General features: G+C 45.7%; 1 protein-coding gene across 4 annotated transcripts in view; it reads right to left on the bottom strand.

The window, feature by feature from the left end:
• LOC119386236 (ras-specific guanine nucleotide-releasing factor 2) overlaps positions 1 to 27869 on the bottom strand; it is a 403649-nt gene that overhangs the window by 219743 nt on the left and 156037 nt on the right. The gene's annotated exons all lie outside the window — the stretch shown is intronic.

Raw genomic sequence — 27869 nt, 5'->3', positions numbered from 1 at the left:
AGTACGTTACTCAACGCTTAGCAGCAACAAGCTAGCGGTGGAGGGCCTTCGTTACTCTTCAAACAGCAAAATTAAAGGAGTGCAACGGCCCTGGTCTCGCGAATTAGTAACGTACACGCTTAATAACTGGAAGAATGGGGGAAACATAAAATTAACTTGTTACTGCTTATTTGACTAACCTAATTACCTCACTGAAAAACACTTGATTACTGGAAAGAAACAGAGAATAAGCGTAAAGACGACGATGGCAGAGCAAATACGCAACGCGAGCATTGAGGAGCGCTTGCATGGTTAACGTTATCTGGGTATTCTTTCTTCACAGACTGTCGATTACAACGATCACGTCACATTAAGTTGCAGCAGGTTACACAAACAAAAAAATGATGTCCTGCTAAACAGGCTTTTGTCGCCTGTTCGCATAGCTTACTTTGTTAGGGCTCTGTTTCTTTTTACGACAGAGCCCACATTTTCCCTTGGCGAACTTCTTTCTTTTTCTTACGTTAAATGAAAAGTTTGGTGGCATTACAGTGTGTTTTGCAATATTTAAAAGTCTGAGTGCCGCTTATATTGTGCTTATTTTCTGACCGTAACAGAAGTTGTGTTGCAGTTTGACAAGCGGGCAGTTAATATAGCGCAACACCGACAAAACGAAGAATTTTACGCTGCTATTAAGCGAGCGGACTGTCGCTGGTCTGCACTCACTGTCCATTTACTGCTCACGATAGCGCTTAGTTAGGTGCAGCAGCGTTGGCTGTAAAGCAACTCGATGTATACCGCCAACAATAAGCGGACGCTAGCCCCACATTTCGCGTAGAACTTGTGTGTGCACACACTGCACTTTACATACAAATTTCTGCAGGCGCTCGCGCTTTGTCATGTGCTATAGCGGTCCAGAGACGTCTCGATAGCTGGCACGCGATAGGGCACTTTCGCACCGCAGCGCGAATACTCGCGCTGTATTGCACTGGCTGCACTTTGCACGCCGCAAGAGCTGCAGCAGCAACAGCGGCTTTTGCTGTCTCCCACGGGACGCCTGCTGCCGAACCGGCTGCACTCGGCACCGAATTCTGTACGGCGCTCGGAGCCCGCTTCGCGCACGAAGTGTGAAGAGCGAGCGGGTGGTCGAAGCGTTGCTAGGCTTACTCTGACCGGCGCCCACCCACCGCAGTTGACAACGCCAGCGGTGACGACGCTTCGGGCGAGAGCACCACCGGCGATCGCAACGATCGCGATCCGAAGCGCGTTAAACATTATCACACACGGTGCGTGCCCCGTTCGTCACCTGGCTAATGTCGCTCGTCCAGGCCGCCTTCTCCTGCATGGTGGGAGCGACTAGCTGCACCGTCACCGGCGGCGCGGTCTTGAAGTCGACGATGATCTTGAAGTCGAGACCGCCATAGTCCTTCTGTTGCCCCGACCCACCGCTGGATGTCGCCGTTGTCGTGGCGGTGGAGTCGCCGCTGCTGCCGAGTCCGCTCGTAAGGCTCGATACCGAACTCACCGAGCCCTCTGCACCGGAAGTGCGAAGGAGGAGAGGATCGTTGAGAAAGGGAAAAGGGCAACAAACACAGCAACAACGGCGGGACACTCTGACTCCCCGTGGTCTGTTTTATTTTAACTGCGGTAAAGGATGCGCTCGCTCGCGCGATGCCGCGCCTCTATGCGGCTTCGTGAAATTAAGAAGACTTATATCGACCGCAGATCGTCGGCCGGTCGATGGAATTATGCCGCCGCAAAGTCGAGAGCGAATGCGTTTTTTTGACAAGGCACTATTTAATCGTCGCTTTCTTTGAGATGACGTTTCAATCCCATGAAAATCTTCAACCTGGAATACGTATCGCTCTTCGAGAAAAATAAAGCGGCTTAGGCGGAGCGAGGAAAGAATGCATTTGTTGTGTTTTGCATTATTTATAAAGCCCAGAGGACTTTCTGTGGCAGATTTAAATTGCAGTTTTGAATGGAAATGAGTTTGACTTTCCTTTTTTTTTTTTAATTCGACAAACACTCCGCAAGTGCGTGGGTTTGTGCGCGCATGCGTGCTCCTTATTTCTTGAATATTTTACATTAACTGTCCATAATTCCTGTCTTCATGGCCGAGATCACCTATTACGAGACATACATTTTTGCTATTTTGTATTTCTTTTTCATTTTATTTTTTTACATAGATTTTCTGGCCACATTCCTTTAGGGCCTTTTTTCCACCTCTGTCCACTCTCTAGAAGAATAGCATGTAAGCGAATTTGCGCTAGCTAACCAATATAGTTTTCAATAAAGAGCCTTCTTTCTCTCTCTCTCTCTCTCTTGCAGAAGGGCATCAAATAAATGCATGCAGCCCTCTCTGCCGCAACTATTGCAGAAATTAATTTGTTATCTAGCGGGTAACATCATCTGAAACATTTGCCTTTAGTTTGACCTCCACAGACATCCCTAACTGATTTTCCTAATAGTAATTGTTGGGGTTAACGTCTCAAAACCACAATATGATTACGAGGGACGCCGCGGTGAAGTTGCACCGGAAATTTCGGCCATCTGGGGTTATTTAAAGTGCACCTAAAGCTAAGTACACGGGCCTCAAGCATTTTCGCCTCCATAGAAAATGCGGCCGCCGCGGCCGGGATTCGATCCCGCGACCTGCGGGTCAGCAGTCGAGCGACATAACCACTAGACCACCGTGGCTGGTTGTAACTGATTTCCTTTGTACCAGGTAACGTTCATAAAATATGACGAATGTGTGGCGCATGCATAGGCTCAGGGCAGTTAGGGCGCACTTCCGGTCCTTTAAGTGGTACGAGACTTGTGTAAACTGCCAGTACTTGCGAGCACTGTTTTGCCTCTTTCTGTTGATGTATACTAAAGCACAGGCGCATGCACCGCATTCTTTGTGACAGCACATTTAGTACGTACTGTACAGCGTTGAATGTGTTTTTTCATATGATGTATTGTGTTTAATGAATGTATTTATGCCGGTGATGATTACAGAGATATGCGATGAATAAAAGAAAATCTTCGAAATAATATGTATAAAAAAAGGAGCAGCTTGCACAGTGGCGCAAGGCTGGAACCAATAGCGGAGCTATTGTTCGACCTAGTTGCTTGTAAGTTCTTGTTAGTAATGCCAAGCTTTTTTTAGATATGCTAAGTTCTTGCTAGTAGTACTAAATATGGCTGGGCTTGGCTATTCTCCGGTTTCGGTCGGTTCCCCACGCTACACGCGTGTTACGTGGTTTTGGAGAGAACATATCACGTGACTAGCTCTTAGAGATGATGGGATTTTAGTCGCCTGACTAGCTGTCACACGAGATTTTTGGCGGGAACGTGTCACGTGACTAGTTGTTGCGTAATGTTACGTGATTTTTAATAATAATATCTGGGGTTTAACGTCCCGAAACGAGGGTATGATTATGATAGACGCCGTAGTGGAGGGTTCCGGAAATTTCGACCACCTGGGATTCTTTAAGTGCACCTAAATCTAAGTACACGGGCTTCAAACATTTTCGCCTCCATCGAAAATGCAGCCACCGCGGCCGGTTACGTTATTTTTAGTTACGTGTCTAGTTGTTACGTGATACTACGTGATCTTTAGTCACGTGACTAGATGTTGCGTAATTTTCGTCACGTGACTAGATGTTAGTGATGTTACGTGATTTTTAGTCACGTGAGTAGTTATGTGATATTACGTGATTTCAGTCAAGTGACTAGATGTTACGTGAGTTTATTCACGTGACTAGATGTTACGTGATTTTAGTCCCGTGACTTGTTGTTTTGTGATGCTACGTGTTTCTTAGTCACGTGACAGACTCACCCATCATAGTCATCGCATTCGACGGCCGGACAAATCGGCGCACGTGTTACGGGAGCAAAGCAGAAGATCAAGAAGAGGATGAAGAGAGCGCGTACCGGTTCATGATGATCATCATTTATGTTCGCAACGAAAAGCTTAAGCAGCTCGGCTATTCAGAAATCCTCATTACTGTTACCTCGCCAGCTTAAACACTGTTATGAAGGGAAGCGCAGAAATAAGATAACAGAAGCGTTCGAAATACAGCACCGTTTAAATGACAGCTGTTATGGAGACTCATAGCGCACGAAGGAGCTCGCAAATGGACTGTCTCTGGCTGTCGACCCCCGAAGGTTAACGCTTATGGTAGCGCCGTGGGAGAGCTTTCTAGAGATTGCGAACCGGCTCCGAGCGACAGGCTCTTCGGAGACTATCGTCGTTGGCACAAGAGCGCGGACCAAATGACTCAAATAAAATTGCGCACATCTTTTTTTTTTGTCGTTTTAGTACTCTTTGTCGCGAGATTGCAATTGACTTTTTAAAGTGCCTGTCGTTTCGGAAGCTTCTAAAGTCAAACAGAGCACTTTAAACCTTTTAGAAATCTGTGCTACATCTACAGTAATGCGAAAGAACTTGCCGGGCTTGTGAAGCAAAACGCTTTTTTTTTGTCTCGAGATGCTTTAGAAAAGACCTCGCGGCGGAGATACGTCAGGAATACGCTACTTTACACAGCCCTTGCACAATGCAGTGACGTTGATAAGCAAAACGTCCATTAAAAAGCTTTTGGTATAAGAGCTCCTTGTTGTATAGTGAGGGATTAAACCTTAATTATTGCTCAATACGGGAGAGTCCTCCGAGCATGGCTTGCCAGTGCAGCGTTACGTATTAGCCCTTTGCAGTAATATAATATTCAAACCTTATATATCACGTGCGCAGTCTTTTGGAGAATACTCAATTGCGGAACGCCTGTCACGAAAACGACTCTGTAAATCGGACGGGCAGCCGCTTTTATGAGGAAATATAACCGCCCTTTCAATCGTGGTAGAAAAACCGCTAAAAGAACTGTAGCAGAAAAAGAGAATAAAAAAGATCGCCATAAATTTTGCAATGCGGGCGCACGTGCTGTCATGACGGTTAATGCTTTGGAGGAATCGGTTTTCAATGAGTCGGCGGGAAAGCGGAGCAGACTGGTAGTAAAGTGTGGGAAAAGAAAAATAAAATAAAAATAAGTACCGTATGAATACTATGCTGGGTACTATCCATTTTCTGGTAGGTTTCTGGCCGGTGTGTTCGTTTCAGACATGGGGCAGAGAAAATGACCTTTTTTTCCTCTCGAAATTACCTTTTATTGCGCCGCTTTTTTATCTCGTTCAGAGTCTCGGAGTGTTTCCTAATGCTCCTGGGAAGAAGAACGTCTGTTTTCGGTGGTCTATAACGCGAGGCGGCCGCCGAAAGATGAGGACAGGGCCGTATAATCCTCCAGCAATTCTTCCTCCACAGCCGCGTTTCTTCCCACCCGCTCGGTCTGTGTCTGGTGTACGCTCTCACTTTTTTATTTCGTGATTTAGGGAGGCCCTCTCGACCCGTGGCGTTGAGATTCGTGTAAAGCTTGAAGCCAGTCGTAAACAACGATCCTTCGAAACCGCGCGCCTGCGAACAACGCTTGCGGCCCCCGCTTTACAAATCTCGGCCGGCATTATCTGCTCCCCCAGAATGCACTCCTTTTCCCCAACGCTTGCTTGCTTTCGTCTTTGCAGCGCGCCTAGTGATTGGTCCCTTAGCTAACGTCTCCGAGCAGAGAGCGACCGTTCTCGTTGTACTAAGGATGTTGTTTGCGCATGCGCTATAGCGCTATTTGATGCTGCGAAGGGCTTTCAAGTTTGCGTTATTTACTTGTTTTGAACAGTGCAAAAAAGTAGGGCAGCTTCGCGCTAGTGGTGCGAAGACTGAGGTAGCAGCGGAGTTGGTGGTGCTATCTTCCTCCTAACCCACATATTTCTCTCTCTATTTCTTTCTCTTTTTCGGTCTTTCTATCTTTCTTTCCCTATCTTTCATTTCTTTCTCTCTATCTCTATGTTTCTTGCTTCCTCTTTCTATTTCTTTCTCTTGCTCTCTATATCTCTTTCTATTTGATTCTCTCTTTCTCTCCATCTTTTTCTTTCTGCCTTTCGTTCTCTCAGTTTCTTTCTCTCTCCGGCATGTCTTACCTTCCTCCTCACATCCCTCACTTCCCTTTCCAACCCCCTTGCTGTATACCGTACTGAACGAGGCTATGCTGTGCTCTGCTAGCAGCTCGCCTTCGGATAGCGTGTACGCGGCTTCGAATCTTCCCTCGCGAAGAACTCTTTTCCCCCTCGAATTTCTCTTTCTCTATCTTTATTTATCTTTATTTCTCTCTCTTTCTTTCTTTCTCTCTCTGTACTCATTGTCTCGCCTATCAGGCTTATTGCATCCCGCTCCGGAGAAATCGGCGCTTCTGTTTTGGGAGAGAAGCAGGAGATGGAGACGACGATGAAGAAGAGGACGAAGAGAGCGCGTATACCGGTTCATGATGTTTTTCTGGCGACACTGCACAAACTACAGCGAGCTACAGCATCTTCGCTGTTAAAATTCTGTTTTGTCGTGAAAGTCGGGATTACTGTCAGACTCGGAAAAATAATGTATGAAAGAATGAAAATGGCTTGGGGATTATGCTTTAATGCATACGAGCACGGCGTTTTAGAGTTTCGAACTTGAGGCTTCTGGAAATCCTTAAATTTTGTTTGCAGCTAACTGACAAGAATCTGGCTGCGTGTTTTCAAGTAGTCTCTTTCATAGACACTTACATATTGCACTACATTGTCATTTTGTACATTGTCATCTTGTACATTGCCTTACATATGTACATTGCCAACGTGCAAAAAAAGTATGGCGCTAATGGGTGACAAAGGATGTTTTCCTACCAAATTCTTTCATCCACAGACTCTAAAAATAGCTCTTTTTTTTACGATAGAAGCAAGACATTTTTTTCAGGAATTATTGCAAAAGCCTAATATGTGAATCAGTTTCTTCTAAGGCGGAGAATAAGTATAGTTTCCATTACGTATTCCCGTCTGTACAACGCCCGAGACGCTTAGCCTTCAGTACTTTCAGCGTTGTTAAACGCCGAAAATAGGGAACACACGTTTCGTCTCGCCGGGGAAAAAATAATGATTGGTGGGCTGAAGTTTGAATCCGAGGTATAAACAACATTGTAGAGAATCGCGCTCAGAAGGAAAAATGTAATTTGTTGACGAGTGTTCTTGGTAGGAGAACAGTGCCCTTCGCGCTTAAATCAGTGTTGTGCAGATGTCAGGTTGCTATTATTATGAATTTCCTGTCACATACTCGTTCGTTAAAAAAAAGTCAGAGCTTCTAAACAGTGGCTTGTGACAGACAGCGTAAGTATACTCCGCAGTTGGATTACTTCAAGGGACAAATATTAATTGCTCGAGTAACTGCAATTCCTGAAGTCGAGGGGTCGACGGATGCCTGTCTGGCCGGGATGAAACATGAGGCAATAAAACGAAGGATCCCGACCGAAAGAAAAAACTAGAAAACGAATAAAAGACATTTTGGCTTCGCTACAAAAGCCTTAATTGTTCACTTTAATCTTTAAATTCATGAATTGCAATTCCTAAGTAAAAAATTACTACCTATCCACTTCGTGCGGAAATACTACTAGTTTATGCTATTAACGAAAACCAAAGGACAATGTAGCCAAGGAACGTAAAGGGGCCATTAATTGTACAGTTTTAACTGTATTGTAGTAATTATCATATAAATGTAAAGAAAGTAAAGTGGACGAAAACAAAACTTACCTCCGGCAGGGATCGAGCCTGCAACCTTCGGATAACGCGCCCGATGCTCTACCATTCGAGCTACGGCGGCAGTCGGCCTCTCGTCCACTTTCTCGGGTACTTATGTGCGTGAAAACCTGGGAGTGTTAGCGCCGCTCTTAACCATGACGGCGAGTGTGGAACAGTCTATTTTTTGCCAGATGGCGTCACGCAGCATTTGACGGCGGCAAGTTGTCTTTTCGTCCACTTTACTTTCTTCACATTTATATCATAATTAGCACAATGCAGTTAAAACAGTACAGTTAACGACCCCTATACCTTCCTTCTCTTCATTATCTGTTGGTTTTCATTAACGTTGTATAAAACAATGAAACTAGCCCTTAATATTCCCTTCTTTATATTAAATTATGGAAATAATAACCTAATTTCAGATATTGTACTTTGCAAATAGGGATCGTTGAAATCGATGGACATTCTGCTGTCAAGAAATTTAGAAGCTGGCACCAATGTACTATCCACCCCCCCCCCCCCCAAATACATTGGCATTCCAGTTAACCTTCTCTGCTACATAAAAATACATATCTTGTTGGAAAATTAAGGTGGAAAGATGTCAAAATTTCGCCAGTTTGGATGCGCTTATCCCAATATCGGCGCTATTTTCAGCACTGTTTCCAAGCGGGTGCACATCGAGAACTTACCAGTTTCAAATTATCATTGACAACATGTCCCCCCGAAGCGATAAGATAAAAAGTTAAACGAGGGAAACTTTCTGGTTAGCAAAGTGTTCGCTTAGTTAATTGTTGTATTGATTTCTCTTTTCCTATATAAGCTATTTTAGTCACTACAATTGCGCTATCTGCCACTTCTTAAGGTCGAAAATCTTTTTAAGGGTTCTGTTGAAATAAGGAAATGCAAGTCACGCATTTAAAATATTATTCCTGTAATTAAATTTGCACGACGTGTTGCCTATCATTTGAGACTGAAAAAGGATTGAAAAAGGAGTTATGGAGGTCTCAGGAATAATTTTTACAGCTCGGGGTTCTTTAAGAAGCACTTGCATCAATGAACACAAGCGGTAGTGCATTTTGGCGTATCTAGCTTAGGCCGTCGTGGCGGGGAGTCGAACACGCAGAATTGTGCTCAGCAACACAACGCCATAGCCGCTGCCACTGAAATCAGAAAGAGCGTCTCAACTCACCACCATCGTCCACGATGAACTGGAACTGATCGTTGGGGTCTTCGATGAGCGTGGCATCTGCCAGGGGAATTTTACCGACGCTCTGCGACAGACGCCGTGAAGGAGAAAGTCAGTACGTGAACGAAGCGGTATTCCCTAGTAAAGAAATAGCTCCGAATAATTGTAGTACACTCTAAGAACTTTGACTCTCTTTTTATGCTAATGAGAGTCACATGCGTAGCACTCTCTTTAGAGAGGCACGTTGGCTCTCTTTAGCAAAGTCGTGGGACGCACGACTTTCCAAAAGAGTCAATGCACGGCTCTCCCAGAGAGAGTCAACGTGCCTCTCTAAAGAGAGTGCTACGCATGTGACTCTCACATGTATAAAAGGAGAGTCAAAGGACTTGTTTCTTTGAGTGTAAGGTAGCGAATTGGGCGAGTTAGAATGCACTCATGAGGGCCAGCGCCAAGAAGACACATGTCTCGAAAGTAGACAACACAAGCGCTTTCTTCTATCCATGTGTTTTGTTTGTGCTGGCTATTGTGAGCCTAATAATATTACAGATAGCTTTTCGGCAATGCAAAGAGCCCAACTACTGGCGGCATAGTCGTTTTTGCAAACGGCGTGCACAAGTACTGTTTGCTTACTCTATGTAAATGTGGAACCCGTAGGCTAGTCTCGTTATATGTATATAAACATGCATAAATAGGCCAACTCCGGCATGTGCAGCTAGAACGGTGTCTTTTTTTGAACTATGACAGATACTGCCATTAAGGTTGGCAAATATGTAGTGCAGAGAAGCGCACTTCTGAATTATGGGAAAAAAAGCTTTTATTCGGCTTCGAGAAAAGACTAGATAAAAAGCTAACCAGCGAGTTGATAGCTATCCTGTAAGCCTGTGTTATTAAATGTGCAATTTTTTTAACCGTAAGCTGGCTTGAAGCAGCGCCAATTTTGCTGCTGAGTGCAGGATGCCGCGATGCAACTTAGGGCACAACCAGGCGGTGACTATTCACCCGTTACAATGGGCCGGCTCAACCAAGTGTGTGTTTTTTGAGGTGAAAAACTTCACAGTCAGTTCAAAGCGCTCTCTCTTAAATGACAATGCGATCCTAAATGGCGATATGAGGTGCGTAATAGTGTACGAAATAGAGACCGTTTCATCCTTTTTCGTGTGTGTCATAGATATTCGGCGCGAAAAGGCCGCCGATGAACAATCCCATTTTTCCTGAGCTTCTTTTAAGTAAACATATAATTATCCCCGATGACTCTCTCGGATACGACCCGAAAAACGCACCCCACTTCGCACCCCACTTTAGTGGCACCCCACTTCTCCAAATCGCACAACATGCAAACATGCACGCATACCTCGACCAGATGTAGCTTTCCGGCCGAGGTTCGGTTGCAGAGGAGCATGTGGTTAGTGAAGAGGTAGCATTGGCGCACTACTTCTTTCTCGCCTTTGAGGTTAGGGATGCGCGATCGCTGGGACTTGGCCTTGTCCGACCCCACCACGTGGATCACGTTGCCTGCGTCAGAGAGCGAACACCAGGTGGCGCTTCTGCGTCAATACAGTCCGTCCCCAAAAGAAAAGTTTTTTTTGTGTGTCTTTTTTCGTGTTCTTATGTGCTTATGTTTCTCACTTCATTTGAAAAAGGCAACCAGTTCATCGGAAACGCGTAGACAAGAAAGAAAAAGACTGGTAAGTTTTTCTTTTTAGTCCGTTCAATTGTGCATGAAACACAAATGGATCTCTAAAAGGAGGCGTTGACAGTCCTTTATGTACGCGTTGTGACTCCTGCGAGACACTTGAACACCGTATTTTAGAGTGTCCCACATTCGTTATGCAGCGGGAACTGCTCATTAAGGAATAAGGACTTATTGGATTGTTTACTTTCGTTTTTTCTCTCTCTTTTCTATTTCTTTCCTCCTATCCTCCTTTACTCTATATTTCCCCTCCACGAAGAAGTAGGCATGCAGGCGTTGTGCCCCTATAGGTGGCAGTTGCCACCCTGCGCTGTTCTTTTCTCTGTGTCCATGTATGTTTGTGTGCACTTATCAAACAACAGTAATCAAAATAAAAGAACATGGGCTGGGAGAAAATAAAAAAAAATGCTTTTTTGTTGCATTTGGGTTACTTAATGAGCACATTTTACACAGGAAAAGGACATCTTGCGAGCATTCTAAAAATACATCTTAGTCTAGTATTGTTGGCAAGAGAACATTTCACCATTGATTTATTGATATAGGTGTTTTCTGGAAACGTCATTAGCCTGGAAATCAAGGCCGGCAATAGCTCCACCCTTTCGTCTAACTGCTCGTGAGACTCTTATTAAATGTCTTTAAGTCTATCGTCGTGTAGATATTCGCGCAAAAGGTGTGAAGCCTCCTTGAGCAGTATTTTCGCCCCTTCTGAAAACATTATATGCTGCACAGACGTGTTCTGATGTTCTTTTTGTAGGCTGCCGAGCAGAGTTTTTCTGTCGACATCGAAGCGCCATGCTGGCGCTGAACATAGTGAAGGCGGGCAGCTAGTAGCCAAATAGCACAAACTAGCGAGAACAACGTTCAGTTCTAGAGAAAAGTTTATCGTTAACCAGGCTTTCTTTTCCGAATATCGTTTTTTCATCAAAATCAAGGCACGTGTCTTATGTCGAGGGAGCTACGTAAGATAAGCACGATAGCTGACACAATTCGGTGTGATAAAGTGCAAGTCCCTGGCCTTACACGACAGAGAGTTATAGCTTAAAGAAATCGAACTTCAGAACAAACATTCGGTACAGGAATAGAAAAAAATCTCCCTCTCAAAGTGATGTTAAAGATCAAAGCGGCCTACCAGTTCAAACATAATGGGAGAAAGGACATCCATACGTAAACGCGCGCGCAGAACAAAAATGAAAAAAAAAAAAAACGGAACATCTCGGATTATTCTAGAAATAGTGGCGGCACACAGTGGTGCGTGAAGCATTACTGGTGTCTTCCGCGTTTGGGCGGAAGGGCGACGGGGCTGCCACCTTTGCCGTCCTGTTTTTTTCTGCACGACGTGCTTTTTATACACTCGGGACCATCTGTCGCCTAAGGTCGATAGCAAATCTTGTCTTTGAGGAGGGGAGGAGAGGATAGAGAAATGGAGGGATTATAGTTTCCATGTTCCGCTTTCGACGGCGGCTGCCGCAGCGGGGACAGAGTTTGTTTGGAAATTCTTCGCTACTGCCGGCAGGGGCGGCGGTCTCGCGCGAAGAGCGAACAAAACAGGGAAAGGCTTGGCGGGGGGCAGAATAACCTGAGTGCTCCGAGAGTGCAGGCGCTTCTCTGATCGGATTTCCTGCGAGGGATAAAACTGGAGCTGAGCCACGTACGACTCCGGACTGATGGCCAATGCGCGTACGCAGTGTACAAACGAAGAAACGATAACGGAATAAAGATGGTAGACGCACGTACGAACGAATGCGGCACCAAGGGCGTGTATTCCTATGAGAGAAAGAGAGAGAGAGACAGAGAGAGAGTCGTACTCTGAGGATTTGAGGGAGCTCAAGGAATAACGACGCTCCAGATTCGTTCTGTTCTCCTTGTTTGGAGCCGGGGATTGTCCTCCAAGCGGCGTGTCTACTTCCTAAGACGCGAAGAGCGTCTCGCACTTTTCAAGTTATGACGACTCGAATTTCGCTTGCGTCTCTCCTCGTGCTCTTGCAGAGCAAGCCGGATATGAATCACTTCGCTTTCTGTTTTTTTATTATTGCGGCTTCGCTGAGAAAACGGGTCAATGAAGCTGAGCACCAACGTGCCTTGTCGTGCAGTAATGAACAGAAGACATTTTCGAGGCTATGCTAACCCGCGCTTATCCTGTGCCCGAAGCGCAATTTCCCTCGGAAAATGTAGTTTTTTTATTCCTGCATCGGAAGGCGTTGAAAACAAACGTATCTGGTCGTACAAGCACCTACTGTGCAGAACTTTTACGCGGAGTTTAGGAGGGAAAAAGAGAATGCAATGAGTTATTGCGTGAACAAAAGGGGGGAATTGGTCTTGATGCTTCAGTGATAAGTCCAAGACAAGATGCCTTTAATGAGTACGGCGTGAATAGCCGTTTCGACCAGACGAAGCTGATCCTCCAGGCCGGAGCTCACCGAAGTTCTCTCCCAAAGCTCGATCGTAGTTGGGGGGGGGGGGGGGGGGGGGGGCTGAAGGAGCAGAAGCAAGCGCAATCTTTAGCGTAGTTGTATCGTCGATTCTCGCCAATACGAAATTTTTTATGTTTATCTTACGAAGTTTCGATTGGTGTTTAAGACGCCGTAACATGCGCATATGATTCAGTTTATACTGATACGTGTGGCTATTGACGCTATAGAAACGTAGTAAAGTCCACATCCAAGGCGTGCATAATTTTTTCCGTCGTTCTCACTGCAGACGCTTTTTTTTAGAAATGTAGGCACTAGCTGTGGAACGTTATTACCTCAGAATAGCTTTTTTAAAACAAATGCTTGAAGTAACGCGCTTCTGTTGAATATATTTTTCAGGTAAAATCGGCAGATATTTTTCACCAGGAAAATCTAAATAAGATATTTTATGCCTCAGCGTTTTTTGCTGGCTAGCTGGTGAATTGTAAAAAATGTTACTGGGATAAGAGTTTTTGCATTCTATGCCATAGTTACATATGCACGTGTTACTTATACTAACACCACGAAGTAGGGTGTCGGGCCTTTCAGAGGTATCGCGTGATTTCTGGTTGCTGCGAAATAAGAATTGCTTAAGGCAATTTGACTAACGGACGGACGATAATATCTTTGTTGAGAAAAACACCTGCGAGGTTGCCGGCCAGGGCTCAGGCCGCCATGGCATTACGTGTGGTAAGGCATAGCGATTCCACCGCTGCCCGGGCCCGCTGGGTTGGTTGTGCAGATCCGGGCAGATCCGGGCGATCGCTTAGCCCATCGCTCCTCGAGAAAGACCGGTTCCATGTTCTCTGTACATTGCTCTAATCTCTGTGCATCTCCATAAGATGTGTGCCAAGTCTGGGTGTTCGTGCTTGCAGTGCTTGCAGCTCGATTCTGGGTATTGTCTGGAATTTGCTCTGTTTAAGTGTACTTGGGGGCATTTGACTGAAGACCGTCGCTGCCACTCTCCCGATTACTCGCAGCCATGCTCTCGCTCGCTCTCCCTTTGAAACCCGCGACAATGCCGCGCAATGAAAGGGAGACGGAGTCCAGAGTGCGACCTCCGTAATCGAAGAGGACGCGCTCCGTCAGCCGGCGATGACTGGACCTCTCTCCGCGCACACTCTGCCGCCAACTTGCTCGAGGGCAGCGAGATTTCTGCGCCGAAGAAAGCGTTGCCCCGCTCTCCACCCCTTTCTCATTTGTGCGGGCGTGCGAACGATGCGTAGTGGGCCCAGCATCCTGACACGGCGTTTAATTATGTCCGCTCGCTTGCCAAACCAGGGAGTAAAAGAAGGGAGGAGGGTCGCCCCCTTTTTCGGCAAAAGATGTCCATTCAAGAAGACTCGCGGAGACGACGCGCCGTCTGCTTTCTCTGCGGTTCGAACAATCAGGATGGCTGGTGGTGAGAGTTCTTGATCCCGCTATGAAGAGATGCGTGGCAGTGAAGGAAGAAGATGGGAGTGTTGCGCGAGGAAGATACCAGACTTAATGGTGACCCCCCATCCCTGGGGGGAGGCGGGCTTAATGAGTACCCGGTCGGATTAATTATCCTTGCTCCAGGACAAGCCCCGGAGGACGACGTCCGAGTGGCACCGCTCTTTCCCGCTGTCTCTGCATAGTATTGCTGCCCAGTAAGAGAGTGCCGGCCAGCCACCCGCGGCGCGCATTATGCACACACGCGCGATTTCGCGGCAGCGGCTGCGAGAGACCGTTCGCTCGCGTTTCGATCGCGAGGAGAAAAAAAACTGGTATTTTGCGCGGTTCGTAGCGGGGCTCTTACATGCAAACTGCGTGCTGTGCACGCACGGTGAAACGCGCCCACGCGACGCAGGTCTGCTGGGACATTCCGTAGTGCTTGCACGTTTTCGTTGTGCGCATTGGTGAAAAGTAATACAGATGTGCCAGTCGTTCTGAAGCGTCAGTAATGCTCGACTTGTGCAACGGCTATTATTCCGTGAATTAATCTCACTGATTGGCTCACTAATTTTAACAACCAAGTCATCGTCACTTCGATAGAGACTCACTAATTTTAACAAGTCAAATCACCGTCACTTCCAAAGAGACCTCACGATTGCTTACCTTGCCTGACGAACACTTGGTTGACGTCCAAGAGGATGTCACAGCCTCCTATGATCATCCTTTCTATGGCCAAGTTCTTACGGATGTTCTCGGTTTCGCTCACTTCGTCGTGCATTTGCTGAGAAAAAAAAAAAACAGAAAAAGAGACGAATAACAAGGATATAGATCTGCGGTGCGGAAAGACGACCGCACAAAGGGCAAAACCAAGCAGCTTGTACTTTTCTACCATATATGTTATACGTACTATGTTGTTATAAGTACGCGCGCTAATATGTTCTACGCTGTGCAGTAGTTATGTTGAGGAGATATCTTCCTGTCAAAATTTTGTCGCGCTGATGAGAAATATTGAATACTTCGGCTTTGCGTTGAGGTCCCTCTCTTACACACACTGCTCATGAATTCCATGAATTCAATTATTGATTTTTATGTGAACGTATTCTCTTGTTTTAAATGAAACTTTAAAATACTCATGTTTTGCTCTATAATGTGATTATATATGACTTGATGACTGCTCTGTGACTTTGACAATGTAATGAAAAACAGGAACGCCAGTGAGTCGTAATCACCAGCGCTTGGCTCAGGATCGCCGCTGGCGTTACTCCCGTGCATTGCTTTGACAGTCAGGCCTGGCACTATCAGGACTGAACAAAAAAAAGCATCTTTACATACTTTAAAACTTCTCTGTCAACCTTTACGACTGCTCTGGGATCATACGCAAGGCTGCGGTGACATGGTGCGTGCTGAGCGGTGAAGTGTCATTGCTGCAAAGGTCACAAAATCATTTGAGCGATTCGTATCAAAGCTCATTAACATTCTCGCTATGATTTAAAACTTATTTAAGTATAGTATTTCGAGCTTTACGATAAAGTAGACCTTTCCTATGAAATAGTTTCTTATTACACAGATGTTATACTGCTTTGATGATCTGATTCTATTAATAAAACGTTTAGAATAACGTAAAAGCTCCGTATGCAGTGGAGAGGATTATATTTCACATGTTTTACGTATCACATAAGCGGAAGTGATATCGCATTTTTACGAAATCTGCGTGTAATGTGCAAGAACTTTTCAGGTCACATTGGACGATGAACGCAATTGTTAAACTGAGAGCTGCAGAAAGTTGGGCTGGTAGTTGGATTGTGATAGACAAACACCGCAAAATAAACACATGAACTGAAAAAGGCGAAGGCGTAATAGGGTGCCGTTACATCTTTTACTTTTCCTTAGTCTACTCTTTCATTGCGCGCTGTTTATCCTTCACCGTGGAGTTGCAGGTCTACGTGCAAAACGTTTCAGCAATGACGAAGTTATTATTCACCGGAAAGCGCGCGAAGAGTGGTCCAATCATAGCGAGGCTCGAGTCGTTCGAGCGAAAGTAATCGCTTCCGAGAAGTATCAAATTAAACATTCGTGTCCCCAATCGGAGCGCAGCGTGCCGGACCGCCTCATTTGGCACGCATCCGAACACACGGGTGGGCATCATTAGCTGAAACCCGTGGAGGCGCGTGGGATGGCATACGTACGCGTGACAGTTCCTCGAGCTTGGTCCGTGCCGTCTCCAGGCTCCTGCGTTCAACGTGGTTGTGTGGTGTGTGGGCCAGCAGCTCGTGCAGCGTTATGATGTACCGAGGCACCTGCGCAACGGTTTTGGTCGCTCACTCGGTCCGCACTGTTACGAGAGCGCGGCGGCGAGATGAAAACGTTACGTGTACAGAACACGCCTTCGGACACGAACATATGTCCCAGCTCACAAAGGATATCGGAGAAGACTGACGTAACGCTGTTTTCGTCATGTCTTTTATGACGGGTCAAGGTGGTATTCACGACAGGCACTGATAGCTTAACATAACACATAGGACAAATATTAGGCAGTGTTAGAATAGGGCACGCAAAGCTTTGTGTTAACGTTTGTCACCACTGCGCATGCGTCATACGCGTACAGAACATGCCCTTGGGTACCCACGTTAAGAGAGGAAAATAGCGTACGTACCCAACGAACGCTATCTTTGCGTGCACTATTCTAAAACTGCCTATTGCTTGGTGAAAATCCAATGTTTGAGCAATTCCGATACCGTGGAAGTTGCCAGTGAGCTATGTTTGACGTAAATAATAGTTAGTTTGAAAGTAGTGCTGTGGCTGCATTTACTTTTCTTGTACAGCGACTTCGATGCCTGCTGATAAGATACTGTACAAACAAGGTGGGAATACGTTACGCTGACGACCTATAACCATGTAGTTCCTGCGTAATCGGTCGCTTTTCAAAGCTGTATAAGAAAAAAAAATCACGAAATTGCCAGGCTAAGATTAGTTCGTTGCTGCTAAATTGCACTGCAGCTCTTCATTTCTCCCTCCCTTCCTCATAAGGCAAGTTCAGTGTCAACTGCAGCTGAATATAATCCATCAAAGTATAGACCCAAAGATGGGCGGCGAACGTGTACGAGTGGGCATTAAATGGCGTGAGCGTATACGCGGGGCTAACTAGTACCTGGTGCATAGGGTAAGTGAGGAAGGTCTCCAGGGTCCTGCCCTGGAGCACAGTCTTCTCCTCGAGTCGCTGCAGTATGGCGGCGAACTTGTCGCGCTGCTTACACTCGGCCAAAACCTGGAGGCTGTAGTGGTGGTTGCGGACGTACTCTTGGTAGATGGTCAGCATCGGAAGGAGCATGTCGAACAGATCTCCTGCGGGGCACCCGGGACGGACGGGAGAGTACCGGGGCAAACGGGGATTGGGGGGGTGGGTGGACCAGTGGAGGACGGAGCAGAGAGAAAGAAGACACGCACCAACGCGCGTACGCACACACGTCGAACGAACAGGGGGCGACAACGGCCTTAGCCAGGGCACCGAGGTGCCCCCTGGCGGGGCCCGTGACACCCGTCACTTTACGACAGCAGTACGAGCCGAGCGGCGCCTCGAGCCGGTTTCTTACCCAAGTGCTTTCCACTCATCGCTTCTTGACAGACTGCTTAATAAAACAGTCTGTTTGACTAGTTGGTTCATACTGTGCAAAAGGTAATAACGCAACGCAAGGCAAAAAAACAAGAGGCACAGGAGAGAGCGTCACGTTTGCTCGAGGGACCGGAAGCACGCTCTGCACCTATTGTTTCTTCGCATTGCGTTACGTTCTTACCTTTAGCGCACTGAAAGATTGCTCCTGCATATCAAGTATTCAGAGGTCCCAGAGAAGTGGTTTCTGTACCAGCTTTACGAAAGCGTGGTAACTTAGGGTTACGCAGGGAGACCGCACAGACATTTAATGGCAGCCGTGGACGCTTGCATTGTTTTTACTAGTGAGAAAGAGTAATGAAGTTCTCTTTTTCATGGTCCGTATTGGTAATAGCTGACGGAACGACAAGTTAGCTGCAACGTCTTTTCTACGTGGCAACTGAGATAAAGCTACATCACCGAAATATCAATATCTAGATGTTTACTTTAATTAGACGCTTAACTTATAATAAGCTCCATATAATTATTATTCAGGTAACTGTTCTGATGATGTAACGCGAATCACTCATCTCTGTCGCAACTTCTGAGCTCTAGACCTACGTGAATCTCAGTCAGAAAATATTTCGAGCACCTTTGAGCACTCATGTGAGTCCGCTGGAAACGCCAATAGACATAACTGCTAGAGAAGGCCAAGCTCGAGGCGCCGTGCGGCAAAGCCAACTGGAAGCAACAGTGAGAAGCGTACAGAGACTGCACGTATATTGTTATAAAAGAGCACGAGTCATCAGGCTTCGTCCACCTTGCGGATGCGTCATGCGTACTGACGTGCTGCCGCCATGCCAGCATGCTCAGTGAACCATGCTCTGGTACAAGGCGCGTGCAATCTCACGTGCGGCCACAGGCAACGCATGGGCTCGTCGGCAGCGTCCCACCGTCTAACGTAGAAGCTCCGTTTAGTGTCCGTCATTTAAAGCGATAACGAAAGGGCAACTGCACGATCACTCCATGTTATGCGCTGAACTAAAGCCGTTGATATTTTGCTTCGTTTTCAATACAAAATACTTATTCAGTGAACGCGTCACGGCGCTTCAGTCCCGCACCATGGCAACTGGCGACGAAAGTTTTGTAACCGAGTTATCTGGGAATCTGGTTTAACGCAGACGATTGAAGTTGCATATTTCGAGGAGCGCCTTGACGTATGATTCAAGGAGGGGCGTCGTTGAAGCGCCGCATTGTGTTTAGTCGTGGCGAGACGCTGGGCTCTATTCGGTTGACGCTTGGATATGAAGCCTGTATGGATGGGGAGGAGCGGGAGGCGGCGAAGGTTTAAGCCACGTTTGGGGTCGAATTCACAAAAGCCTTCTTTCGTAAACGCTCTTTTCTAATGGTGAACAGCCGTCGCTGGCGATATGCCCAGCATCAGGATTGGCTGATATTTGTCTCACGAACAATTCTAGCGTAAGATGCACTTACGAATTTGAGCCCATATGTGACTACTACTTTGTTATTTACGAGTATGTTCATACCGGCGTGGGTGCCTACTTCACCAGGAGTTAACAACATTCATTTGTCACGCGATTAACGGCAGGGTCGGACGGCGATCTTGCGCTCGCTTGACGTTCAAGTAGCGGGTAGTTTCTCTAAGTACTGCAAAAGCGATGCCTGCCGTGCGTATCAGACGGCAGCGATGTAATTGATGAGACGCTTCTGCGGGTAACCGAGCGCGAGCTGTACCGTGCTTTCGTTTCGAGGTAGCGTTATTGTCGGGGCCAGACGTAGCGCCGACGGGCGCTGTGATGACATCCAGATGTGCCCGGCGCAGTTTCAGCTCTAATTGGGGCAGCTGGAGACTATCAGGCGTGCCACCTTTTTCAGAGGCCATTAGGCGCCAACAGTGGCTCTCGTTGGCTTGTGCGCAGGTCGCAAGGTTCGTTAGTACAGCCACTACTTCTGGAGAACGTGTCGGCCCACGGAATTGCAGTAGGCGTAATGGTTTCCTCTGTAATTCATTTCGCGCTTTGAGCTGCGCACTATCTCGGACGTTGGGGAACCTTGGCATGCGCGCCGTAAGAGGCGAAGGCTGTTTTGACCTTAATTTATGACGATGGTCTGCATGAAAAAACTGCAGGTATCATATAACGAAACACTGTATATGTATAAGATGCGTGTTCTTCGCGCATGTGTGCCTTTGCCGCATGTGTCTGCGGTGCATGGGTGGCTTTAGTGCAAATTTCGCCCTTACGTCATCTTGTAATTTTTATAATAGCGTGTTTTACATGCGAAACGCGTGAAACCTCCCGGATATCATTTCCAGGTCAGCCTTCAATCGTTATGTGCACTTTGCTCTGTACGATTCACGGCACTCTTGTGTTGAAGCGTGCCTAGTAATGCGGACGAAACCAGCGTTAGTACGTATAATATTAATATGTTAGAAAAAAAGCTTAGGGAACTGGAAACCCTATGGTAGAGCAATTCAGCGAAAAACAAAAGGGCGAAATTAACTCTAATCCAGTGCAAATCAGTCAGTCAAGCAAATCATGAACACGAAATATTTCTTGAATTCGAAAATAAACAGATAGATTGTTTTCTAACTGCAGACTTTCAGGGTCAACAGTTGGTTAATCTCCCCGCCTTCACAAATCTATCTTGCCGATCTTTTTGTTTCGGCAGCGGTGGCAACACCAAGGCTCTTTCCGTCGGCGAACTATTGAAATGCAAACTCGGATTCCCGTTGTATAGGACTCCTCGGCTTTTATTCATGATGTGGTGGTAAGAGAAACTCAACAACAGCAGACTTAGGCTTCAGTACGGTAGTACCGCTTGCAGCACGATAGAAGAGGTTTTGTGTTTTCTCGCGCGCGAGCGTGCAAGTGTTTACAACTCAGTGGGGAAAAGCCGACGACACGTAGTTCTCGAGTGCAGCGTTCGAACGGAGCGTTGTATTTGCGCTATCAATGGAAGAGTGGAGTCTTCACCGTGTTCGAGTGGGACTCTGCTCCACGAGCCTAGCGAACAGGCAATGTTCGTCTTCGTGCACCTGGGGATGCGATGAAAAGACGTGCGATATAAAAGAGCATCGTCAAGGGCTCTCATGCGAAAACAAAACAAACACTGACAAAAAAAAAGGACCTCACTGCTCGTGGGTCAATTTTGTGGTCTCATTCGGCGTATGCTGTTCGGCTAGCAAAGGCAATGCTACTATTTGCTAAGGCGTAGCCTCCGCGTCGCCTATTCGCGTACGGTGGAAAATGCCTAAAAAGTTGGGGTGAAGCGGCTCGCCTATTGTGTTTGTTTCAGCGCACATGTCACTGTACGATTCTTTCAGCGGACTATAAGCCCCCCATAACCTATATACTTAATGTCGTCGTTTAGTCGTAACTGAACGATATAACGAGGCAAGGGCGCTTACCAGCGCCCATGTCCTTTTAGTCGGTACAAAAGAACGTTACATCAGAGCATGTCAACAACGCGGCTGTGGACACGCAAATAACTTAGCTTCAACAATCGCGTTCGCCTCCTTAGGAATTATGTGCTTGGTACCTGTGCACCTAAAATTACCGACAAAGGCCAGCTGTATAAATTATGCTTCAGCATCATGTGAAGCATTGCAAAATGCAACAAAACGCTGTAAGAACAGAACTTAGATGGTCTTACTGTCTTCTTCGTTTGTTGCTCTTGCCTGCTTTCAGATATAATGTGCGTGAGAAGTATTTAATCAGCGAGATTACATTTTTTTGCTACATTAAGGTGGTTCTGAAACACATTTGCGCCGCGCTAACCGCACCAAGATTCTAAGTATCGAATTAGTTTCTTAGCTTTGCTGTTTTCCAATACCATTTGTTCTGTGCCACCAAAACGTGTGCTCATGTCCAGCTTTGTAAGAGTGCTATTTACTTAACCTGTATCAGGTCGATATTTCCGGAGCCCTCCACTACGGCGTCCCTCATAATTATATCGTGGTTTTGGGACGTTAAACCCTAACAAATATTGTATCAGCAGGCCACGCACCGTCTTCTCATTTTACGTGTGCGTATGTGCGAAGCTAAAGTGTCAGCAGATTTCGCGATTCGAATACAGAAACGTAAGTGCGTAGTATTCATACAGTGCTCAGTATGGGGCCCATTATACTGTTTTAATTTCATAATTAAGCGGTAAATAGTGTGGAGCCGAAAAGCACGAAGTCAAGAGAAACAAAACCACGCACACCGCTTGTGTCATACGCGTGCGCACAGGGGGGGGGGGGCAGGGGGGGCGCAAAATCTGCCCCGTACATTGACCCTTCTAGTCACCTAAGAGGAGGGGGGGGGGGGCAAAAACTGCGCCATACATTGACTTAGTAGGGGGGCACGCTGCCATGAACCTTTGCCCCCCTGATGGGGAACCCTGCGCACGCCTATGCGCACAAGTACGTACATCAGCGGGTGCCCTAACAAAACATTAATACTGTGCAGATGTCTGCACGTGCTGCTGCACATTTAGAGTATCTTTATCAGAGACTCCCTGCCCGTATTACATAATTTGCGCTTTTTATGCACCGTAGTGCTTACGTCTGTTTCACGTTCATCGTAACTGATTCTGCATAGCGCCATTTTTACATTAACTGGCCCCACTGACGTACAAAGCGCTGTCTTCGAATTTCTGGCGCCTGCAAACGACAGATGACTACTTCAAACATTATTTGTATCGAGGCTTCGACAAGTATTACCATTCTTCAGTGACCATTGCTTGTAAAATGCACTGTGTGCTCTAAAAAAGAAAATATTCTGTCGCCCTTCTTCGGCAATCCGCCAGCCTATTCTCATCTGAACATTTTCATCTATACCTACTTCTCATCCATCGATCCCTCCTTGACTGTAGTGAAAACTCAGTGCTTCCTTGATTCGCTTTCTTTCCGGGATGCCTGAAAGTATCACACTGTGTCGAGCCATGCTCGCTTACTTCCCTGAGTTGCAATCAGCAGCGGTAATTAAGATCTGCATTGAAGAGACTCCGCGTGTCACCTGGCGTGTCATTCTCATGTGAGCTACCCGGCCACCGCTTGTAGCGTCCCACTGCAACACTCTAGGTTCATGACGCGAACTTCTGCGTACTTAACCAGAGCAACTACTTTTTATACAAATAATGGCACTTTAATATCTCCTTACCATCATTATTACCTATCAGGGTACTGCCGACCAGAACTACCTTTGGTCAACGATGTTCTGTCTCTTTCTCGCAATCAGATGTCTCGTACTCACGGATTGCTCTCGATATTGATGTTTAATACGAGATAAATACACGATCAGCATAATGAGCCGGTTAGATCAAAAGATTCTCCGTACGAATCTTACATATTCAGCGGTTACTAAGGGAGTTGTTTTTTTCACTTCACATTCGTTGATATGAATGTCCCTTACAAAAATGGACATTGACGGTCTTTAAACGTTTAACCAACGATCTACCAACTTTAATGACGGGCTACGGACTTTCACGTTCTATTAACATACCGTTAAAAGAAAGTTGATTTACTTTCGTCTAAAGACAATTTCTCTAAAGAAAGTTGCTTTACTTTAGTCTAAAGACAATTTCTCTAAAGAATGTGAAAATAATGTTTGTTAAAAAGATCTCAGTGGCGTAGCCATGGGAGGTGCGCTGGGGGTTTCAACCCCCCCCCCCCCCAATCATTGCAACTTTTACATTTTGCATATATGTACGCGCCTCCCCCACCGGGCCCCCACGCCTGTAGCGTGACCAGGGGGGGGCCACATGGGGCCCGTGCCCCCCCCCTCGAATTTTTTTTTGCTCCCATGGGATAGTGCTCACAAAATGACACTCGACCACACTTACCTGCCCGGACCCCATGTCGGATTAAGGGCGTGCACCCCCTCTCCCCCCCCCCCCCAAACAAATTTCTGCCTACGCTACTGCCCCACGCACCGCAACTTTTACATTTTGCATTTTGTACGCGCTCATATACAAACAGACGTAAAGGTCGTTGAGCCCTCCCCCCCCCCATCCCCCCACTCCTCCCTGAAAAAAGAAAATGTGGTATACGCCCTTGGTGACGGTCATGTTCTTCATTGTCATCAATTGTACATTTCTGTGATTGTGTATTTATTTATACTAACCTTTACATATATATATATATATATATATATATATATATATATATATATATATATATATATATATATATATATATATATATATATATATATATATATATATGCCCGGGGATCTATATATTAATGTATAATCGGTGCATGATATAATATTTACAATGTACCTTCCACTCCTGTACGTAATAGCCATACAACAGGGCTGACAGTATTAATAAATGAAAATGAATGAGATGATCCATCAAAATGCGGCAGCCGCGACCAGGATTCGATCCCGTCAACTTCGGGTCAGCAGTCGAGCACCATGACCACTGGACCGTGGCGATACATATATCGTCTCAGATATGCGCACACACACACACACACCACGCACGCACGCACACACACACACACACACACACACACACACACACACACACACACACACACACACACACACACACACACCACACACACACACACACAAATTACGTGTAAAGTTTTCATGCACCGTGCTCAGACACCCGAGTATTCTTTTTTCTCGTGCCACTGTCTGAATAAAAGTTGTATTTGGTATCTATTTAGTTTGGCATAAGGACTATGAATCGTTACATTAAAGTCTCGCGTGTATACGTGTGCACCAATTGAATAACTTTAATTCACAAGATATATACGTTTTGTAGCAATTATTAGCAATCTTGCTCACTTGTTCAAAATAACGTTCCCTGTAGCTGCACCAGACATTTCAAATTTCGCGCGCTTACATTCCAATTTTTCTTTTTTTTTTTTGCGAAAGTCGGGATATTGTACGCATCAGATATATTTTGTATTTGCATAAATGTTTTTGTTAATATTTACAAGCAGGAATGAGTATTTTTAGTTAGGACTAAAAAATATTTGTTGACGTCTGCGGGACCGGAACTACTTTTGCTTGTTTGTTGCTCGTCGCGTCCATGCCGCCTCCCGAAGGGCCGAGTTTGAAGTCAAATTTTCTCTTGTGTGAATGGTGCTTGCGCTCTGTGCTCGTGTTGTGGGTTCTGCCAGTGCTGCTTATTACGAAGACTCAAGCGAAGACCTGCTGCTTCATATCGTTGAGCCGTCGCCGAACGAAAACAGGTACGTGAACGTTGCTGCTGTCAGCGCTTTGTTAACACCGTGAGCGGGATAATAACGCTGTTAACTAAATTTTCCTTGACTAGTAGACGATAAGTGAGCTTTTGCGAACGTGATCATTTCATCAGGATCAAGACAACGTTGTGTGATGTTAAGTGCGGGCGAACTTTTTTTTTGTTTGCAGTGTAAAGCAAATGGGCGCATGCGCGGCTGTGTTTCGGCGGGCGATTTGAACAGAGTTGTGTTGGCGCTCTCGTCGGTCGGCAGTGGTGTTGGAAGGGGGGCTCCTGCTCGCGATGAATCACTGCTTTGGTTTAATAATTGTAAGGCGGGGACGGTGCCTGCGTGTAAGCGTCGACCGTGTCTAAAGCGCGTACGCTTGAGCATGTTGGTAATTCATGGTGAATTTTCTAGCGCACAAAACGAACAAGGTAGGAAAAGAATGATGCGGTGTCTGCGTTGTTTTTTTTTTCCCGTCCTCGTTCGTTTTGAGCGCTAAAAAACTGAACGTGTTTAAGAAAGTTCCATACGCTGCGCGTCCTCTTTTCAACAGCTACAGGATCGTTATGTGACTATTATCAGAGACGTGTTTTCCTTGCGTGTGACCAAACGTGTGCATGTGTATGCATCCGCAAAGGCACGTATTTACCGTGATGTTCGGGTTAATTCGTGTGTTTGCGCTTACGCTTAGGTGTTAATACAGCCAGTTTCGTTAAGTTCGGACCGACGTTTTAATTCACCCGCAACATAGGTACCGATGGGTTGCCTGATGCGGCCGGCACCCGTGCCTGTTGAGCCGTTAGTTAAACTTGAACTGTAGTCGAACGGATCCTTGTCTATCTGTGGCCGAATAGCCGTATCTTAGCTGTACAAGCGCTAGGTTGAGCATTAGTGCATGCGTTCGTGCACAATTTATTTGATTCTGCTTGTTTCCACCATACTTGGCTTTTATGATTTTGTTCTGGTTATTAAGAATTCTATGCGCGTCGCCCCGCTTTGGCGTTAAAACTTCGCTAAATACCTTTACGTCCTTTACGTGTACGAACATTATAAAACACAGTTTGTAGCACCACCTGCACAGGCGGTCTGTGGTATGTGCAGCAAATGAATATTTTATTTATTGCTGAAAACTCAATAAAGTTATGCATACTTCACGGTACGCATGCATAAGTCATGCATGTGTTGCTGCTCAAATGTAAAATTACACAGTGTATTTATGTGAGCACACAACAGATCTAGACTGCCTTTTTTCAAGCTGTTGGCATTGGAACAATTATACAACTTCAAACATCAGTTTCACCGAATGCTTATTGTGTATTGCTAAATTGCGGTCAGTAGCTTCCAGGATTCTGGGTGCCGGGGGTTGCTGAAGCTTGCATGCTTTATTGTGATGGCATGTGGTTCAAGATTGATGCCTTGTAAGTCTTAGCATTTCCGCCTTTTTTAGCCAACCAGAATCATTGAAACTAATGACCACAATTTGGCAGTACACAATAGTCATTTAGCGAATGAATTTCTGACATTATATAATCGTCACATTGTGAGAAGGCTGAAGAAAGCTACATTAGCTACATTATTCACAAGTTAACACGTAATTTATTTTAGACGTTACCTGCAATGGATGCATGATGAATGTGCATACTGTCATGTATGTGCAGTGGTATTGTGCTTTTGTGCAATAAATAAAATTCATATGATGCATATTGCATTGCATTATGATGCTATTGCATTGCAAACACATTGTATGAGTATCATAGTATATCTACAGATATACAAATGTACCTGTGGGATGCACTCATGCACACGTTTGGCCGCAGGAACAGAATTTGCCAATAGCAGCCAATGACAATTACTCACACACAGAATTTAACTTTCAATTATGCGTGGTCAACACATACAGCTCCCAGGGGGCATCTTCGCCTAAGAGCTGTAGCTTTGCGTTGGTGCATGAGTGAGCTAAAAGGGTAAAGTTCAGATTTTTTCATATTAATGTATAAAAGTTCTGCAGAATGCGCTTTTTGTTGCATTTATTCTTCAGCATGCCCTTTTTGCATTTATCATTGTGTGGAGTCACATTTTACTGAATATGTTGGCGTGCACTGCATTTGTACCCACACCAGAACTAAGAAAATTCCAGCGTGACGGGAGCATACTGTTATGTTACACTCTTGCTTGGGAAACTTTTTGGTCATTACTCCTGTTTTTGTTTTAGGCTTCTGGGTCGTGAATCTACTAGAGAAGGAACACCGTGGCCCCACTTCTGTCGAAGGAACCAGAGTCGCTGGGCAGCTCAAGATGGATTGTGTAACCAGCAGTGAACAGCTGTGATCTTGTAATGTGCAAGTGTAGGAACAGTCACGTTAAGTTAATCTAACACCAATTACATTATCTTGTCAAATTTTGTGATTTTGTAATGCGCAAGTTTATACACAGTTACATAGAGTGAGCGTAAATACGCCTTGGGCAAGTTGTGATCATGCAGTTTGGCGTGTTTACAGCACATGCGTCGACAAATATTTATCACTCTCTTACTTTTCTTTCCTTTTTTTTCAGTTGTGTATGTGCACGTCAACAGTGTCAATATGCTTTTTTAACTTCTGATGCCTCAAATGCAAATTTTTATGGTTCCAGTTTATGGTTCTTAACCAATATGTATGAGGGGAAGTCAAGAAGTAAAGGACACATTTGAGAAATGGTACACTTATTCTAATGATAGAAAACTGAAGCA

This window comes from Rhipicephalus sanguineus, chromosome 3, assembly GCF_013339695.2.
Source record: "Rhipicephalus sanguineus isolate Rsan-2018 chromosome 3, BIME_Rsan_1.4, whole genome shotgun sequence".
NCBI classification, from domain to species: Eukaryota; Metazoa; Arthropoda; class Arachnida; order Ixodida; family Ixodidae; genus Rhipicephalus; species Rhipicephalus sanguineus.
This window is presented reverse-complemented; position numbering and strand designations above follow the sequence as displayed.